The 20,000-nt window shown below is 41.7% G+C and overlaps 1 protein-coding gene across 2 annotated transcripts in view; it reads right to left on the bottom strand.

Annotated features, from left to right (window-relative positions):
• ECHDC3 (enoyl-CoA hydratase domain containing 3) overlaps positions 1–20,000 on the bottom strand; it is a 351,543-nt gene that overhangs the window by 149,448 nt on the left and 182,095 nt on the right. The window lies entirely within an intron of this gene.

The raw sequence follows: 20,000 nt of genomic DNA, 5'->3' as shown, positions 1-20,000 counted from the left end.
GTTCGTACAGAATCTTCATTTCTTGCTAACAATTATATTAATTCCATTATTCATTTATTTAACTTGTTGTTAGCTAAAGTAATCTTACTGAACCTGCAGGACCCTTCAGGAGAAACTTAGAAAACTTCAGAAAATGTAGCCAAGACCACAAATTGCATAAAATATCGGACACCATTAAACACTGCACAGACAGTTTCAAGCATCAGGATAATGTTAAGCTTGGTCTTTCATTAGGACCATATCTTAATTAAGATCAGGCTAGTTAAACATCCTATACTAACAAAAGCACAACATGGTAAAATGATATGGCTATAAAATATTAAAATGTTTCCATGTGGAAGATTTGATTGATATCCAAAGGCCATACTGCCAGCAAATTACACACAAAATATATCATGATCAACAATTCAATTTACTGTACATTTTTAAGAGATAAACTGAGAACAGTCAAACAAATTAACAAGTAACATTTTAGTACTTAAGTAACAGCTTCATCTAAAATTATACACATGACAAAAAAAAGGGAATCAGACAATCATAGCAGTGAACAATTTCAACTTAGGGGAAGTGGAAAGGCTGCTGTGATAGATGGAACTCGCGTACCTCCAAAATACTGATGTGCAAGGAGTCCTCTTCATCTGTTCATGTTCTTTGGAACACCTGCCCTAAACAACAGTCCTCACCCCAACAGATACGTCCATAGTGACTATGGTAGTGGGAAGGGGAGGGTTAAAGGGGCAGCTCTGAGACAGGCTGCGAGTGCACAGACACCAGCAAAGGTGATGATGGCATGCAGGAGAAATACTAATCATATAAGACACTGGTTCCAAACACTGATACCAGCATACTACTGAATAGCTCTCATGTAGCATCTAGCAAAACATCTTGAGGCATAAGGCTGCTCTAATTACTAGAAAAGAAGTCTGAACGGCTGACTAGAGAGAAAATTTTGTCCAGGAGAAAACTGGCTTGTCTGGTCAATGTGTCCAGGTAGCAACCAATCAATACTTGAGATTGTGCTGTGACAACTGAGACTCTGTGGTGCTCATGGATACCCTCAAGGACAGGAACAGTTGCAGCAAGTATTCCTGCTCTCAAATTAGCAATCCCATGGTGCTAGTAGCTAGAAGCCAGATGAAATACAAAAACATTCAAAGTCCCTGCAGTCTTAGGCCACAATTTTGGTAAACACTTTGGAGGGCTGTGGTGAGATGGAAGGGCTCCAAACAGACTGGTTCCCATCCAGAAGTGCAAGAACATCCTCCACACTCTACCTATTCTAATTTAAAGGCAAATGTCCTAAAGCTCCAAACAGCACATCTAGTCACCTTCCTGCAGACAAAGAAGAATACAGTGCAGTGTGACCATATGGAATTTGCTTTTTCTGATTTAGTACACCTAAATTTAAGGTAGGCTTGCAGTACTTTGTCTTTTCTGGAACCAAAACAATCTCTTGAATAAACTCCCGTCCATTTCTGGTTTGGTCTGGTGAGGCCTTCTGAATGGATTTTTTGTAAGAAGTTTGCAACCTTGAATTTGGCTGCCACCTGAAAACAGTCAGACGATTAGAAAGGGAAAGGAAAAAGACCTTGTGGGTGAAATAAAAAGAATCTTATACCCTTTGGATATGATGTCTCTTATCCAACTGTCCTGTGTGAGGGCCTGATGTTGGGAGGTTTGCATAATGGTTAAGGTGTTTATCTTATAAACACAAGATACAGAGTTTGATACTCACATGGGGTAATTGGTTAGGCTTAAAATTGTCCACAAGGGTTAGTGTGAACCTATGAACAAAAGTTCTAAGATGGAGGGAGGGTGACCAAACCCCCGATTGCCTCCAGAGAGGGACAGTTGGGAAAGACCTCAGAGATTCTATGGCTGGATCCTTGAGGGGAGGGCTATGGAATCTGTGGTTCTGTGGATCACCTCTGCATCTAGAATGGCATTCATTAAAAAAAGAAAAAAAGGTCTGATGGCATTTTTGTCAGATCACTGCTTGTGGGGCTGATGATGACTTTTTTGAATCACAACCTCTGCTCAACCATCTTGTTCCTAGTAAAGGTCACTAGATGAATAGACAACTTAACATCTAATGAAGCAGCAGTCTTGCTGTAGTGAATAGTCATTTCTAGCTTATGTGTCACTGGGATCCAAACAGATAGGGCCAATTACATTGGGTATTAGTGAAGGATGCTTTAAAGATGTCCAGAAAAATTAGTGTCTAAGCCAGACATGACAGTGTGTCATTACACCAGACCCAGCCAACTGCCCTTTTCCATCAGTCACAACATGAATCAGTCTCAAGAAGCATGAATACATACTTTACCCAGTGTTGCCACCTGCGATTCCAAACTCCTTTTAACATCACTGTGAAACAACTTTAACATGTCTGGAGCATATTCCACAAGATCACATTGAAAATGTTTCATGTAAACTAAGTAATTCAGTGCCTGAAAGGAGAATGTACTTGAAGCATAAATATGCATAACTGATACTTAAGCTAGGAATCCTTATCTGGGGAAAGGGACTGCTTGGCTTTCTTTGAGGGCCCTTTATTAAAAGATGCTGCCAACAAGAGGCAGTCAGCCAGAGCAGCCTCTATGCAGTCTCCTAGAGAGAACTTTTGTGGGTCTTACCATACCCTATCCACTTACAATGCCATCAAGATGGGTCACCAAGAAATAAGCAGTGTGGAACAGAATGTCTCCTGTAAAATATCTTCTTCGGGTGAGGTGTGACCAAATGATCATGACCCCCACCCCTCCGGTATCAATTCTAATACTCCCCAAGAATCATTTGGGGGACAAAGACAAGACTCATCCAAATGTGCGTGACATGTTTCTGATCAGGACACCAGAGATTTACAGTGGCTTTCCATCCCTCTGCCCATTGAGGATGTCAATGAAAGGAACAAGACATCTGACTGGAGAGTCCCTTGGGGTAGCCAAAGCGGATGCAAATAAGGGATTTCACTGTAACTTTTCCTACCCGTCAGCCTCCAAAAGCAATGCTAATCACTCAGTCAACTTCAAGGGCTTGGAGGCTGTAGTTGAATCATGGAGTGGGGCCTAGAAGAGTGGATAAGATTCTCCATCACCCCACAAGGCTGGCTGATTCCATCATGATGGCAGCAGCCTTTAATAAAGGTCTCTTGGAAAAGAGCCAAGTGGCCCATACCCCTCCCCGGTATCACGAATGAGGCTTCAGTCTCAAGGGATCAGATGCCAAAGTGGATGATATTGAGAATGGCACCAAGGGAGTCAGTGCAAGGGTAGGTGCTACACCTCAGTCACTGCTGACTTGACACCTAGTGAACTTCTGTGCCAACAGGCTCAGCACCAAGGTTACAATTATGATAGTGACACTGATGTCAACAGTGAAGAATGCAGTCAGCTCTGAAACACCAGTGCTAGAACGTGGACCAGAGAAGGGCAGTAGACAAAGGGGGTAAGGGTCATTCTCTAGCTAGCCACCAAACAAAATGGAAGAGAGAGAATGCTCATCTACGACTAAGCCTTGTTCCAATCAAGACGGAAACAGGGGCTATAAGAGAGACCTGCCTGCCATGAAGTCAGAAGGCATCGATGCCAATTCCTGGAGAGCTCCCTTTCAGAACAGAAACTGCTTAATCTCTTTCTAGGTCCAGATTCCTGCACATCTGTTATTATTGTGATAACTTACAGTTATCTGATACAAAGCCTGACCAGCCTTTGAGGGAGTAAATCTTTTCTAGAGGACCTGGTGGAAATAGTGTTCATCTGTACCCATGACCAGCATGTCCTACCCATTTTTTCCTTTTCCTGTCTTCTGGGTTGGGCTTCATTGGGTAGTGACCTTTTTAGAATAAACTTGTTGTCTGAAACCAAAGTTGTGACAATTGCCACACTTGGTTTCCAAGTATTTTAGCCCAGGTACACAAGACAAAGTTTGCATGTATCCTTGGGGAATTATTGAGGCCCCCCCTTGCCACATTTTTAAACTCTGATGTGTTTTCTCTTTCCATTACCATACTGAATGGAAAACTATTAACCTAGACTCCTAAAACGTGTTCAACTAAAATGGAAAACAAATGGCCGTAAACTCTAGGCCTAAATCCAATAGATTTTTTAGGTAGAAGTGGGGAGGAAAAAATGAACTATGCTGGAAGAAAAAGAAAATACAATTACAAAGGTAGACACAGCCAACATATTAGCTGATAAATTTAATTTTAAACTTTACACTATTATCCCCCCAACTCCTCCTGCATACTAGCATATTCTACAACACCTCAGATCAAGTCCTAAGTACACTCTTCAAGGCCCAAGAACACTAGCTCCATGCCTCCAAACAATATGCCACACTGCTTTCTTGTTAGAACCAAGCACAGCCTTACTAAATTGCTATTAAAGCTATTCAATCTCAACTTTAGAGTGCAGTTATACCCAAGGTGTGTGGAACTGCTGTGGTCATTTCATTCCGCAAGGGTGACTATAGACCAAGAAGCCAGACCAGCTCTACCTGTACAGCAAAGGAGGTAATGGAGCACATCATTTTATAACTTATAACAAGAGCACTGGCAGTCTACATTCCCTTGGTCAAAGCCAGTTTGGGTTTATTAAAGGTCAATCCTGCCTCGTAAACTGTGTGGACTTCTTTGAACAAAGTCCTTTATAAGACTAGTGCACAAAGAGTACCATAACCTGCCAAAGGCCACTGATACCAGCCCACATTCTGGCATTGTCAACAAGCAAATCAAACTTAATGTAAACTGTTAAGAAACCATCTAGATTGCAAATTTGTTCCCTAAAGTAATCTGATGTAGTAGTGTAGGGAGCAAGCTCTCATCTAAAAGGGTCATTACTAGCAGTCCCTCAGGGATTGGTCTTGAGGCCACTTCTCTTTGGTACTTCCTTGTTGTCAAGGCTGATACCAAAGGCGAATGGCTGACCTAATGTGTAGATGACTGCAAATTTAGAACTATCACAAACTGTACAGCTAACTCACAGATTCTCCAGGAGGGCTTAGCACTTACTGATAAATGGTACCAGGACCACTGAGTAAAGTTAAACACCAAGAAATATAGTATAGTCTCCTTTGGTAAATATATACACTTATGCACAAGAACCTGCTGGAGAGAGAAATAACTCTCTCAAAGGATCCCTCTTCTATGGAGCAGACTTACCTATCTGTTAAACAAAGTAGTTCCTTAATCCTTTCCAAAGGCAACAAACACTAATGGATAAGAAAACATAAATTCACCTCTGGTCTATGTCCTCAAACCCTCATTGAAAGGGGAAGAAATCAGGGAATAGTTACTTCGTAATGAAGGTTACTGACAAAATGATTCTTTTTCATTAAATTACAAATTATCTATCTGAACAATGAAATAGTATGAACCTATAAGAACCTTAAACCTAATACTGAAAGACCCTATCAACATTAAACACACACTGCAGTACTTCTGAGGAAGATAACTTCTGTAGACTGTCACAAGCTTGGAAATACCTTGGAACTACTACTTAACTTATAATAAAACAGCTGGAGATGTGGGGAAATACAGTGGCCGGGAGAAGAAGCATTTGAACTTGGGAGGGCATAGTAAATGCCAGGATGATCGCTGCCTGTGGTAACCAGGCCTGACAATGAACTCACCAGACTGTCTCACACAAGACTTTGTGTTTGGGAATTAACTTCTTCAGACTGCTTAGATACAGAATGGGTCTGAGGTACTTTGTTAATCTCAGAACAAAAAAAAAAGAAATGTTGCTTAACCAAATATGCTGCACATACTGTATGGTTATTTTGGGGAGGTATTTATGCCACATTTAGTACATTCCTCAAGTCTCAATTGACCTCTGCTAGCAACCAAAGCAAAAAGACACAACAACAAGTTGCACCCTAATAAACACAGTCAAATTTCAAAAACTAGAAGAATCTAACATGAAAATTAAACAGAACAGAAGAAAACTGAAAAGAAAAAGGTGCAGAGATCATCAGCCTGGGCATTACACAAAAGCAAAGCAGACAAAACATGATACAGCACATTCAAAAATGAATTAAAGGACAGATCTGAACAAGAGAACTGTCAAATGGAAAATCAAATATAAAAGGCAGGAAAATTCAGTAGAAAAACACTTAAAATTCTTAATGAAAAGTCTGGGCTGATTTCCAGTGATATGGCTTTTACAAGCACCAAAGAAAACCTGGAAAGGAAAGACAAACAAGGGAAGGAGGAGCCCAAGAAAGCTTTCAGTGCCAAATTTCACTTTAAAAGTTGCACAGGCTGAGGAGGACAGAAAAGTCAGGTAAAAAGCATTAGGGGAGGGGGAGGAGTTAAATTCCAAGAAAGTTTTCACTGCCAAGCTGACTTGAACTTGCTCTGCAAGTCTTAGAGGCTGAAGAGAATGGACTGCATCATATGAAAGAAGCTATGATGAAAGGACTGCCAAATCAGTTAACAGCAATGCACAAGGACATATGAGCAAATAGCATGACAAATATATGATTACCTGCCTTAGGTCACAGTGTTCAAAGTCAGACAAAGTGATCACACCTAATCAGCTGAGACTAGCCATGTTAGATATGATCATGAGATGTACCCAGCTATTGTGAAGCACAAGAGACCAAGATATGTTCTTTACTGGACAAAAATGTCACACCATTTTGAATATGTGAATAGCTTTGACCTCTGTAGAATGCTTGAGCACCAGAATCCAAAGGATGAAATATTTTCAGGCAGGGAAGACGTACCAGATTGTAAACTGCTAAAATAACAGCAGGACTGTTAAAAAAACAAACATGCTCCGTTTTTCAAGAAATATAAAACAATTTAATCTGTCCCAGTCATCCAAACTTTTCACAATCTATTCACCACAGCTTCTCAGCACAAACCTTTATTTTCCTAGAGAAACCTTCAATGTTGCTTTCTAAGAAATTTAAATAAAATGATCCAAGTCCATCAAAGTTTAAGAATGAAAAACATCTGTGGATGACAGTAGAAGTAGAAATGATGGTCCTGCACCAAGGAAAAAAAACGAACAGAGACTGGTACCATTAAACTAAAACTAATGTATTTCAGCTTTTCCCGGTTATGGAGTGGCCACAGAGGAACTCCAGTCCACTAATGACTGGCAGTAGATTTTTTACGGTGCCGAGTTGCTAGCCCGACGCCCGACCTTCAAAGAAGGCACACCCATTCACGCACGCACCTACCTGCATGTCTTTAAGCATCACACCGACCGCAGGGAGGACATGCAGACTCCACACAGAAGGCGCTCCAGCCGAGAATCGAACAGGAGAACCGCTTGCTGTTAGGTGACAACGCTAACTGCTGCACCACCGCAGCTACACACTGGCACCATTAAACTGTGGGCCACATTTTAAAAAAAAAATCACTGTTTAAGTGACTCCAGTGTAATCTATCTATAACGCAGGCATGCATGGGATTAAGACACTTACAATGAGAGCACGTCTTTTGGAATCGGGCCCTATATCTGCAAAATTTTATAATGCCATCAGAGAAAGAAGAATAAACTAAAACAATATCGATGACCAATAAATACAGTTACTTTCATGAACAACACAGGCATTTTAACACTCACAGGCAATTCTGGCTGGGTATTAAAAAAATTACTAAACCTGTGAGTAAAAATTATGCCCACCTCAAGTACAGAACATTCATCATATGAACTAGCTTGCCAGGTCAGCATTTTCTTTAAAATATTACTCCAGAATCAGGCTAAGAAAATGATTCTCTATAGTCTTCCCTCAGGCTGTGTCATCGTGTGCACCAACGGGGGTTTGGGTGCAGCCTACTTTTTATTGTCTCTGACAATGACATGGTAAAACAGAATGATCGAGCCTGATTGTCTCAATATGCAGAAGGGCTCACTGTGCTTTGATCCCCACCCTCCAAGCACTGACATGGCATGAAGACTAAAAAACAAATTTGTTTCAGTGCAAATATGCCTTCGTAACTCTGGCCTCAATTTTAGTATTAGCAAACGTAAATTATAATTTCTTTGTAAGGGATTCTGACCCACATAATGGCATAATGAGCAAAATCACTTTGATGGGTAAATGTACAATGCAGACTTAATTCTTTTACACTACTCAGTTTTTTTATCAACAAATGACTCTGGTTCAAGCTGCTGTGTTCAAAACAAATTGAAGATGATGCACCCTTTAAAGAGCTCAGACATTTATGATCCATCTCTCACTAGTCTCTCGGGTAGAATCGGTCTTCCCCCAAATTTATATAAAGTCTTCAATACACTCACCAGTTTATGTTCTTCTCTGTTATCAGAATGGAGCAGGTATACAACGCAGCCATGCATTTTACACATAACCTACCCACATTCACTACTATGTCTCCCTTCCTGATGTAAACCAGAGGAAATCTAAACAACTTTTAAACATGAATTACCATAAACTTGCATACAAATTTCTCAGTCTTCCAAAATGCAGAGCCCTTACACAGCTCATGAACTGGTACACTCCCCCTTGTGATCTGACACAGCGTAAATTCTAAATTCTTATGTCAGATTTGTGGTTTTCTCCTTCACAAAGTGCCACTTACAAACTTAGGAATGTTTTCCTACATGCAATAAGGAATATACTAACTTTAAGTTTATTCAAACAAACCATGTGGAACCACTCCATATTAATTGGGTTTGCAGCTGTATAGGTACACTCACAGTCCATCATTATCAGATGTGTACTACTAACTGCAACATCAAATGCACAAATAATCTTATTCTTTGAAAACTCCACTAATACTTACTCTACCCTGGCCCATTTTCCCTCTTACATCCCTCAATCAACATGCTTCCAGATACCACACTTCCTGTACAAATGTACTTTACTTTATAGCTGCCATCCTCATTTTACATGCAATAATGCCACACTTCCTCTGCCCTATTTGTTGAGGAATCTGATAAAAAAAAATGAAACCATAACACTTTTACATTAATCTGTCTTTTTGTCTCAGCATAACTCCTCACATTCTGCCATTATTACCAAACCATACATTTCAATCACTTTTGAAGTTTGATTACATTTCTGAAGTTCTAAAAAAGACACCTACTCTACTTGATGTTCCAGATGTAAAATGTATGTAAAGCAGTTTTATATTATTATTATTATTATTATTATTATTTTTACTATGGTTTCAGATCATGTTACATGTTTTCCTTTCTTTTGAATTGCTCTTGAACTTATCTGAAACCTCTGCTACAAACAAGCCCAGTCCAATCGGACTATCCCAATAATTAAAAACAATAAGCTGCCAACCTGTTAAATTCAAACCATAAAGGAAAATTCAAGGTATAGTAAAACCCTGAAAAACACTAAAAATGCATAAGCACATAATAATGTAAATACACAAGAGTGTGTGTACATGTGTACATATATAAACCCAGACGTATGTATGTGTATGCACACAGAATGTCTCATCAAATATCAAACATTCAAAAAGCAATCGCTTTAGAGTGAATTGAAAGTGGTCAAAAATGTAAAACAATAAAACTTTTTTTTTGCAGGAGAGCAAGCTCCCCCCCCCCCCACCCGCATGCTCCCTGTTAATGATATATCCTCTTTGACTGCACAAAAGCAGGGTAAGGGCAAATTCCCTTGCCCCTCTGCACTACGATCCCATACAAAAAAAGCTGCCAGCAAAAGCACCATTTGACTGAATCTTCTCTCTCTTTTTTTTTTTTTAACACCAGGAAAAAACATTTGCTTATGAGTGTTCTCTCTTTCAAACAGTAACACTCTCTTTCTATGTCCATTTTCAGCAGGCGTCCCGGGGAGAAAACCACCACAGTTAAATTTTAAGCAAAATATAAGGTGTATACAGAAGCAATTTACATAGATAGCACCAAACTTAACACTGACTAGTAACATAGCATTGAAGCTTAAAACTTAACATATTTAGATAGACTGAACACATCTTTTACAGTTTTAGGTGGAGGCATTATATATATATATATATATATATATATATATATATATATATATATAACACACACACACACACACACACACACACACACACACACACATACACACACACACACACACACACACACACACACACACACACACACACACACGTCCTTATATAACAATATCTGACACTGCTGAAAATAGATATACAGAAATAAATAGAACTGATGAAAGGTGAAAATGTTGACCTAAGTGTAACTCAAAACAAGTGCTAATATTTCCTGCAGAGGTCAAGTCCTGTTCTCTACATTTATGCAGCTGCAGTTATTTTGATTTCAACATGCCATCCCTAGCAGGACCCATGATAGCTATGTTTCAAGCTATACTTACAGGGATGTAACATTTTTTATTCAGTATTATGGTTTCAGTATCTACTTTCATTGCAGTGTCAGACACCTATGTGTATATGTATACAACATGTTAGGCGTTAAGTCTCCTCTAAAAAGGTGATAAGATACAAACAGAAGAGATTTGCTGTAGTCTATCATCAAAAGGCAAACCTTGAAACTCTTTAATTCTCTTTGTAAAGAATCTTTGCACCTTCTCCAGTTATATCAGATGGTGTACAAATAGCTTACAGAAAAGGTGCAGTATGCTATAAACTGCTCTTACAAGAGCTGCTTAAAAGAGACAATGACCTCTCTTGCATGGCTGTCAACCTCGAGGAGGAACAGATGGACAATTCCATATGTTTAATGGTAATAATTACATGGGTATCAAATGAAATAGTTATCTGGACAGATTCAATAAACCCTATATGGTCCATTTACACTGTGTGCCTGTTGCAGCACATAGTTTTAGATTTAGCAAGCTTTACATGGTGTTTAGAACTGTGCAAACAAGGTAAACACCATGTCATGCTAATTACAGCATAAGTAGCTGAATTGTATGCCAAGCAACCAATCCAAGATGGAGGAGCTATTCAACCTATTTAACAAGCTATAAAGGAACAGTGTAGACTCAGTGATAAGACCTACTGGAATACAGGCACAGAAAGCAATCCACGAAGAAAGAATGTTAGGGGCTGCTGTTGCTTTAATTCATGTGTATGTACAACAGGCTGAAGTCTATGCTGCTGCCACTGCTAATAGACCACAGCCAAGAAGACAAAGAGTTTTCAGACGCTGTTTAACATTTCACTGTTTATAGGAGGTGAAAGTTTTAGCCACGGTGGTGCAGCGATAGCGTTGTCGCCTCACAGCAAAGAGGTTCTCCCATTTGATTCTCAGCTGGAGCGCCTTCTGTGTGGAGTCTGCATGTCCTCCCAACGGTCGAGTGGCTTTCGAAAGACATGCGTGAATGGGCGTGCCTTCTTTGACGGTTGGGCATTGGTCTGGCACCTCGGTACCATAAAAATAGACTGCCAATCATTAGCGGACCAGAGTTCCGCTGTGGTGACCCCTAACTGGGAAAAGCTGAAAGAAAAAGAAGAAAGGAGTCCGCAGGAGGTGGAAATTGTAGAGCGCTACAGGGTGGATAGAGACACACTAGTGGAACTCTGCAACCTCTGTCATCCCCTACTCAGAGCCAGGGCAAACTAAGGTGAACCCATAACAGTGGAGACAAAGGTATGTGTAGCACTTAGAATTTTAGCTACAGGAACATTTCAGAGACCAACAGGGGACATGTTGGGGGTGTCACAGGCATCAGCATCCATGATCCTCCATCAATTCCTGAATGTTATGCTCCAACATACCAGTGCCACATATATATTCCCCATATTCTTGAGGACAGGGTCACAAATATGCAAGAATTCTACCCTGTAGCACACTACAGTACAGTTGTGTACACTTGCCATAAATGTAGATGTTTGAGTGTATTCACTGTTGCTGTCATAACTTTTGGGTTATCTGCTTGCAGTAGTCCTCAGTTGGCCTGATTAACAAAGTCTTAGATCCTGCGTCGGTTGCTGTCCCTTCTTCCATGACGTCAGGTCGTCGGGGGTATAAAACATGCAGCCAACACCATTACATCAGTTTTTCTTGCCCCAGATGTCAGGTGCCCCCTTAATGGGAAGCAATTAAATCTATAAATATACAAGGTTATACCTCCAACAAAAAAACAAATACACCAAAAAGCTTTTGAACATAGAAAAGGAAGTAGAGGTATATCCAAAAGAAGAAAGGGGGCTGGAGGGAGGGTAACCAGGACTGCAACAGTGAATACACTCGAACATCTACATTTATGGTAAGTGTACACAACTGTACTATGTTCTTCATGTTTCACTGTTGCACTCATAACGTTTGGGTAAATTCCCAAAGCTAAGGATGGGAGGAGGAATTTAAACAGCATTAGGACCAGCTATAAAGCCCTGCAAGACTGCAGTGGCAAAGCCAGCTCTGGATTTAGAGAAAATTGGCAGATGGCAATGCTTGGTGAAAGTATGTACAGAACTCCAGGTAGCAGCTTCTAAAATGTCCCTGGTAGGGACGCCTATGAGAAAGGCTGTAGAGGTAGATGCAGCCATGGTAGAGTGGGGTCTGATCCCCTGTGGGATAGGTTTTCCATGGTGTTTGTAGCAGAAAAGAATGCAATGGCCTATCCATTTGGAAATGGTTTGCTTTGAAACAGCCTTTCCCTCTGCCCCTGCAGCAAATGCCACCAGCAGTTGATCAGATTTCTTTTGAGGTTTAGTTCTGTCCAAGTACAATCTAAGTTGTCTATGCACGTCTAAGGAGTGCAGAATCCGTTTCCTTTTGTTCTGTGGATTAGGAAAGAAGGTTGGTAAATGTATGGACTGATTAAGGGCCACATTGGATACCGCCTTGGGCATGAAGGAGGGATTGGTCCTGAGGGACACCCTGTCCGCATGAAAGATGATGAAAGGCTCCACTGTCATGAGGGCCTGTAATTCAGATACCCTTCTTGCTGAAGTGATTGCTAAAAGGAAAGCTGTTTTCCAAGAAAGGAATTTTAAGTCCACAGTGGCAGCTGGCTCAAAAGGAGGAAGGGTGAGCTTTTATAATAGAAAGTTGAGGTCCCAGGCTGGAGATGGAGCTCTCCTGGGTGGTCATAGATTTTTGGCCTCTCTAAGGAACTGCTTAAGCAGTGGATGAGAGAAGAGGGGTGGGTTCTGTGTTATAATGAGCTGAGATGGCTGAGGCGTGAATTTTGATGGAGGAGAAAGACAGGCCCTTATGAAGTATCTCAGTTAAGTATTGTAAAATCTGAGGTAAATTGGGCACTGTTGTGCTCATCCCTTGAAATTGGTTGCAGGCACAGAATCTTTTCCATTTTTCAGAATAAGACGTTCTAGTACTAGGCCTCCTTGTCTCTAAAACGATATCCATCACTGGTTTACTGAGGGATGGTAAAAGAGAAATTATGTAATTAGCCAGGCTGCTAGATTCAGTGTTTGAAGCTGAGGGTGCAGAATTCAGTTCTCCTGCTGAGACAATAGAGTAGGAGTCTGAGACAAGTGCCATAGGGCCAAAAGTGACACACCGCAAGAGGGGGTACCAGTGTTGGCGTGGCCACTCTGGTGCAATCAAAATTGTCCTTGGTTTGTCTTGTTTGATCTTTAGTAGTACTTTGGAGAGCAGAGGCAGAGGAGGAAAGGCATAAACTGATAGGTTTTTCCAGCTGAAGCTTGTTTGTGGGGAGTTCTTGCGCAAAATTTGTCCAGCTGATAGTTCTGGGGGGAGGCAAACAGGTCTATATCTGGGCTCCCCCATTTGCTTGTCAACATGTTGAAAATCCTTGGTTCCAGTTTCCACTCGTGTGGGTCCATGAGGTTTCTGCTTAGTTCGTCTGCCAGTGTACTTAGTTTTTCTGGCAGGAACTGAGCTTGTAGATGCACTTGATAGCTCAGGGCTGTGTTCCACAATGCCATGGCTAGTCTGCAGAGGGGGTAAGAATGTGTACCCCCCTGCTTGTTTATGTACCACATAACAGTAGTGTTGTCCGTCTTTATCATTAATTGGCCTGGAAGAATGTGGTCCTTGAAGGCTGTCAGAGCATTCTGTACAGCTAACATTTTTTTTGATCGATATGCAGGTGCATTTGACTTGGGTTCCATTTGCCCTGAATGCACTTTCCTGCCAAATGAGCCTTCCATGCATAATCTGATGTGTCTGTAGTTAGGGTTTGGGCAGCAGGGGGTGTTGTGAATGGTAGTCCCTTGTTTTGGTGGCAGGCCTCTGCCCACCAAAGAAACTCTAGGCGTAGGCAAGGTATGACAGGAATCAATGCTTCTAGATTCTGAGAATGTTGACACCATAGGCTTTTTAGATATCATTGTATTTTCCTTATATGCAGTCTTGCACATGGAATTAGAAGAATGCAGGAGGCCATGAACCCCAAGGCTTGTAGTATTTGCCTTGCAGATAGTAGGGGTTTTGTGGCCACTTGTTTGAAGTAGGTTGTCAAATAAATTTGTTTCTCTGGCGTGAGGTAAGCCATCTGGGAAGTTGTATTCAAGATTGCTCCCAGAAATATAATTTGCTGACAGGTTACCAGGTGTGATTTCTTTACGTTTATGGTGTACCCCAGACAAGTCAGCACCCTTTGAACAAAGGCCAGATGATTCAAAAGTATGTCCTGGCTTTCTGCCTGAATTAAACAATAGTGCATGTATGGGTATATTTGATTATTTCTATGCCTGCAAAATACAATGACTAAGGCTAGGCACTTTGTGAATACTCTGGGCGCAGTAGATAAGCCAGAGGGCAGTGCAGAGAACCGGTAGTGATTGTAGCCTCCTTTGAAGCGTAGGTATCTTCTGCAAGATTCCCTGATTGGGATGTGCAGGTATGCTTCCTTTAAATTGAGTGTTGCCATCCAGGCATCTTTTCCTAGCATGGGAAGCAACTGGTGAAGAGTCAGCATCTTGAATTCTGGAATCACCAAAAGGTGTTTAGAGTAGTCATGTCCAGGATTGGACGCCATGAATTGTCCTTTCTGGATACCAGGAAAAGTCTTGAGTAGAAACCTTGTCCTTTTTCTTCTTCTGGTACAGTTTGAATAGCCTTTATGTTTAAAAGAGAGAGTATTTGCTTTTGAGCCTCTGCCCACTGATTTGGGGGTAGATCTGGCCAACCGATGGCAATGTGTGAAAATGAAATCTGTATCCTTGGAGCACTATATTTAAAACCCATTTGTCCTGGATAATGAGTTCCCAGTTTTTGGCCTGGAGATCAATCTTTCCCCCTAAAGGAGCAGTCAATTGAGAAGTGCTTGGAAGTTTTAAGTCAAGTCATTGAGACAGTTTTCCATAGGGGGGTGTCCTACTACTTCCAGATTTGGTAGTGGAAGCCCCCCACTGCTTAGTCTTGTTCGTTCCCTGGGACTGAAACCTGGGGTTTCTGCTGGTTCTAGGTTTGGATTGAGAAGGCCTGGAAGGAGCAGGAAAGGACCAATTCTTAGAGGGCCAATGCCTACTAAATCTTGGAGGCTGAACTTGTAAGAAATCTTTAACAGTTTGCATAGATTTAGCTTTATCTTCCATCTTTTTAAGAACTTCCTCAGCTTTATTGCCAAACAGGCGGTCCTGATTTAAGGGAGCATCCTACAGTTTAGCTTTAACATGATCAGGCAAAGATTGCTCCTTAAGCCGAGCATGCCTTCTGAGTACAGACTCAGTGACAGCAGCCCTGCAAGAGACCTCTAAAGAATCACACCCACATTGCAAAGTATGTTTTCCAACCTGGTTAGCAGAATGCATCAGATCCTACAAATCCTTATTTTCAGCACAGTCAGGAATCAACATCATTTTCTGTTTAAGCAATCCAATAATATGTTGCTGATACTTTAACATATGGAACTGAGAGGTGTAAACCTTCTTACCCCATCTATCCAGCGTCCTGGAATCTCTTATCAGAAGGGGTAGGATTTTTGGCAGTAGAAGCCTTAATGCTCTTGGGCCCCTGTGAAATAGTCTCTGGATCCGCAATAGGATTTTTAAAATGGAACTTGTGAGTATCAGGAACCCTGTAATATCTGTCAGGTTTTCTGGGAGCAGGAGGCAAAAAATCGGGGGCCAAACTAGATTCCAAAAAGGCATCAACAATGTCTAGTACAGGAGGTTTAGCTAAAGGCCTATGTTGAGGCAGGAGTAAGACGTCCCTAAGCCTCTTTTTTGAATCAGAGAAATCCTGGCTTTCCCATTGGAAATGCTCCCTTAGTGTGTGCAAGGTTTCACCAAAAGAGAAATCCTCTGGAGGAGAAGCAGCGGGAATAGAGTCCTCTGCATCAGAATCCTCATAAGTAGATAAGAGTAAATCCAAATTATCAGAAGAATCAGAAAAATCAGAATCCTAGTCAGAAGATTCATAAACAAATTCAGTCCTAGGTCTCAGAAGAGGAAGGTTGGCTTCCCCTGATTAAAGTTATAAGGTCTTCAGCCATTCTTATCATTTGTTTTTTTAAGCATAGAGGCCTGGGCATGCGGCCTGGGCGTCAGTTTTCTAGGTAAGGTTCAAGGTTTAGGCCTTAAAGAAGGAGGAGGCGTTGGTTTAATATGCAAGTCTGCAGGCCTGAATACACCCTCAGAAGCCGGTGCCTGCACAGTGGCTCCGGACACATCCAAGGTAGAGACATTCGCAGGTTCCACAGTTGAAGCATCTTGTGGCATACCAGACTCCGAAAGGGTCTCAGTAGATGCCTGTGAGTCAGAAGTAGCAGGTATCAGGGGCTGCGAAAGCACCTCACTGAGTACCGGCGAACTGGCGACTGGCTTAGGAGAAGCGTCGTCGGCAGTTTTGGACTTAGGTGGGCTGTCTCTGTCTTTATCTTTGCGCTTTTTTGGGATACTGGTAGTCGGATGGCTTACCGATGAAATTTCTGAATAATTGTACCAAGAACCAAAATATTTAGAGGCAAAAATATGCCAACAATGGATAGTTCATTGATTAAATAAGGCACAAAACCGACAGCAAGGTACATCGTGGTCAGGGCCTAGGCAAGGAATACAGTACGAATGAAAATCTTTGTGAGGTATTTGCTTTCCACAAGTAATGCAATTATTAACTTTTACTGACATCGGTAAGGAGCAAGAAAAGGTTTCCCCAACGGGGTACTTAGCTTTAGTTGAAGACTTCTGTTCTGAAACTCGAAAACGAAAATTTCAGGAGTCGGTTGACTGGCACTTGCCAACTGTTTCTGCATCGGGCACTGCACGACAAGAAAGATTGATGTAATGGCGTTGGCTGCATATTTTATACCCCTAACGACCTGACGTCATGGAAGAAGGGACAGCAACCAACGCAGGACCCAAGACTTTGTTAATCAGGCCGACTGAGGGCTACTGCAAGCAGATAATTCAAAAGTTATGACTTTAACAGTGAAACATGAAGGACATCCTGAAGTACTAGATGCCATAGACTGTACAAATGTAGAAATTAAGGCACCACCCAGGGAACAGGGAAGACTTTACATAAATAAAAAGGTTGCCACTCTACTAAATGCCAAGTCATGTATAATGCCAAGGGAATCTTCTTGAACGTGTGTTCTGGCAACCCAGGCAGTTATCATGACTCGCATGTCTGGCACACCTCCCAGCTATATAAGATGTTCACTAGGGGGCGGAATCCCACAGGGTCGTTTACTGGAGGATGTAGATTATGTATGGAACTGTGGTGAATGCCATAATGAGGCACATGCTCAAATCAGAAATATCATAGAGCATGTGTTTGGGCTGCTGAAGGTGCAGTTCTGGTGCCTAGATACATCTGAGGTAGCCCTGCAGTACAATCCATGTACAAATACGGAAATATTCATCATTTGTGCCATGCTACACAACATCATCATGAGAAAGCAGCTTCAACAGGATCAAAAAGGGGAAGAAGCACACATCCCAGCATCAATGGCAAGATCACCACAGTCACAAGCAGGTGAGGAGTCAGAGGGGGAACCAGCAGCTGCTGTGGGTGTAGGCAGACACAGGAGTGCTCAGTATGCCCTCACATTGGCTAAGAGGCAATGCATAGCACACTCACTCACCACCTAAGGGGCTACGCACATACATATAGTAATACTGATGCCAAGGAATAGTCACAGAATTTACCTACCCATGTAATGGCTGTGTACTGCTAGCACTAGACAGTCAGCCCTGAACTAAAACTGTAGCAACTGCTGCATTTACAAGTTAAATGTTGAACCTGGAGTGTACTGTGTAATAATATGAATGAATGGCATATCCTTGCTTGTTGGTACTTTGTAATTTAAACAAGTTAAAGGTGGGTGATTTGTAAAGAAATTACAAACATGTGACAGCAGAGACTTATGTGACTACATGTGTCCTCTATCAAGTAGTAGGCCTCAGGATTCAAAGATTCACACATTCATACTGCTCAAAAGTACTGATGGTCACTGCATGCCCTCAGTTTAGCATCATACTTTTGTACTGGAAAATCATTAAAGAGAAAAGTTAGAAAGTAATGAGACACATTTCAATTTCAGACTTCACAACCCTCAGAAGATTATTAAAAATAGTGACATAAAAAAAATGTTTGATTCTATCAACTGTAACTTTCTAAGACCAAAATATGTTGTTTTGCCAATTGTACTTTGACATCACAAATACAGATATACTAAGCACTAAGTCAGCTATGCACCCTGAGCATCAGACACAGCTTTTGCATCCCTGAATCCAAAATATACAAAACAAGGATATGTCTCTGCTACATCACTTGCACAGGGTGTTGTGAGTGTGTGTGTGTGTGTGTGGGGGGGGGGCAACATGTCTAAGCTGACACAAAAGTTCGGTGAGTGTGTATGAGTAAGAAAGAGAAGCAGGCAGAGATTCGGATAAAGTAACAAATGGCCAGTGAGACAAAATGAGCTTTAAGCTTCACAGCTGAACCAGTAACTGTTGCTCATGTGTCTGTATGGGTCCTTCCAGTGAAATTGGTGTTCGAGTGTCTGCATGAACACAGCTAAGCTCTGTGCTAGCTCTATGTCTTGGTATGTTGGACAGTTGTGAGCCATTCATGGTAGAGGTGGCAATTCATCGTTGACATATCTGACCACAAGAACTGGCTCCACGAGGAGTTGCACCGGCATGTCAACTCCCACGGTCTGATGCACTGTTGCTACCTAAATGTGACTGATGTCTGCTAGATAAGCTCCCATCAGGACACCCAGGAATACAACCCCATGGCCTGCCACGTGTGGGTATGGACACCGCAACCTCTGACAGAGCAGTGGAAGTAGTGCCACTATGGAAGCATAATCGGGCATGGCCACATCAGCTAACAGCAGATGACATGACTGACCCACAACCATGAGGATGCCAACCCCCTCCAAGCAGATGTTACCTTACAGATGTTGCACGTTCCAATGTGTCATTCATCTGATCGACTGAATCAGCAACACGGTGGAGCCAGTCACGCATGTCAGCCTGCGCCTCATCTACAACCCTAAGCATTTCTCTGGAAGACCTATAGGAATGTGCCTGTGCCTTCATGATAGCCCTAAACATATGTTGAGTGACACAGGAAGACACTCCTGAATCAGGTGGAGGATGGACAGCAGGCCTCCTCTGAGCACCCCTAACAGCCCTCTTGCATGGACCCTCGCCTACACTTTGGGTATGGCCAGAGTCAACAGGCACAGAAGCCACAGTAACCATTCTTCCCTGATTGACTGTCTCACCCTCCACCTGTCCAACATCATCATCAGAGTCTGCCAACACTCTGACGTCAGGTGGTAAGAGCTCTACATTTCTACTGTCAGAATCACCTGTGATAATATGCAACAAACACAGGAAAGAAATTAACAGCTACACTAGTACAGTCAAATGTATGCTAACAAACAAAGTGGAATCACTACTACAGACAGTACAACAATACACACAACAGTCCTGACACCCACATCACACATATGGATAAAATATATATTTCTTTGAACTGCTCAACATTACTGACAAAAAAAAATATTTGGCTTACCATGTGCATATGATGATATGCTTCCCATGGATGATGGTCTTGGAAGATGTTAAGCAAAAGGTAAGCAAAGCATCATCACAATTAACAGTAACACAGGGGGTTAAAACTTTTTTGCCCTTAATATGTCCATTA

Source organism: Protopterus annectens, chromosome 11.part0 (assembly GCF_019279795.1).
Source record: "Protopterus annectens isolate FY-2018-M chromosome 11.part0, PAN1.0, whole genome shotgun sequence".
NCBI classification, from domain to species: domain Eukaryota; kingdom Metazoa; phylum Chordata; order Ceratodontiformes; family Protopteridae; genus Protopterus; species Protopterus annectens.
This window is presented reverse-complemented; position numbering and strand designations above follow the sequence as displayed.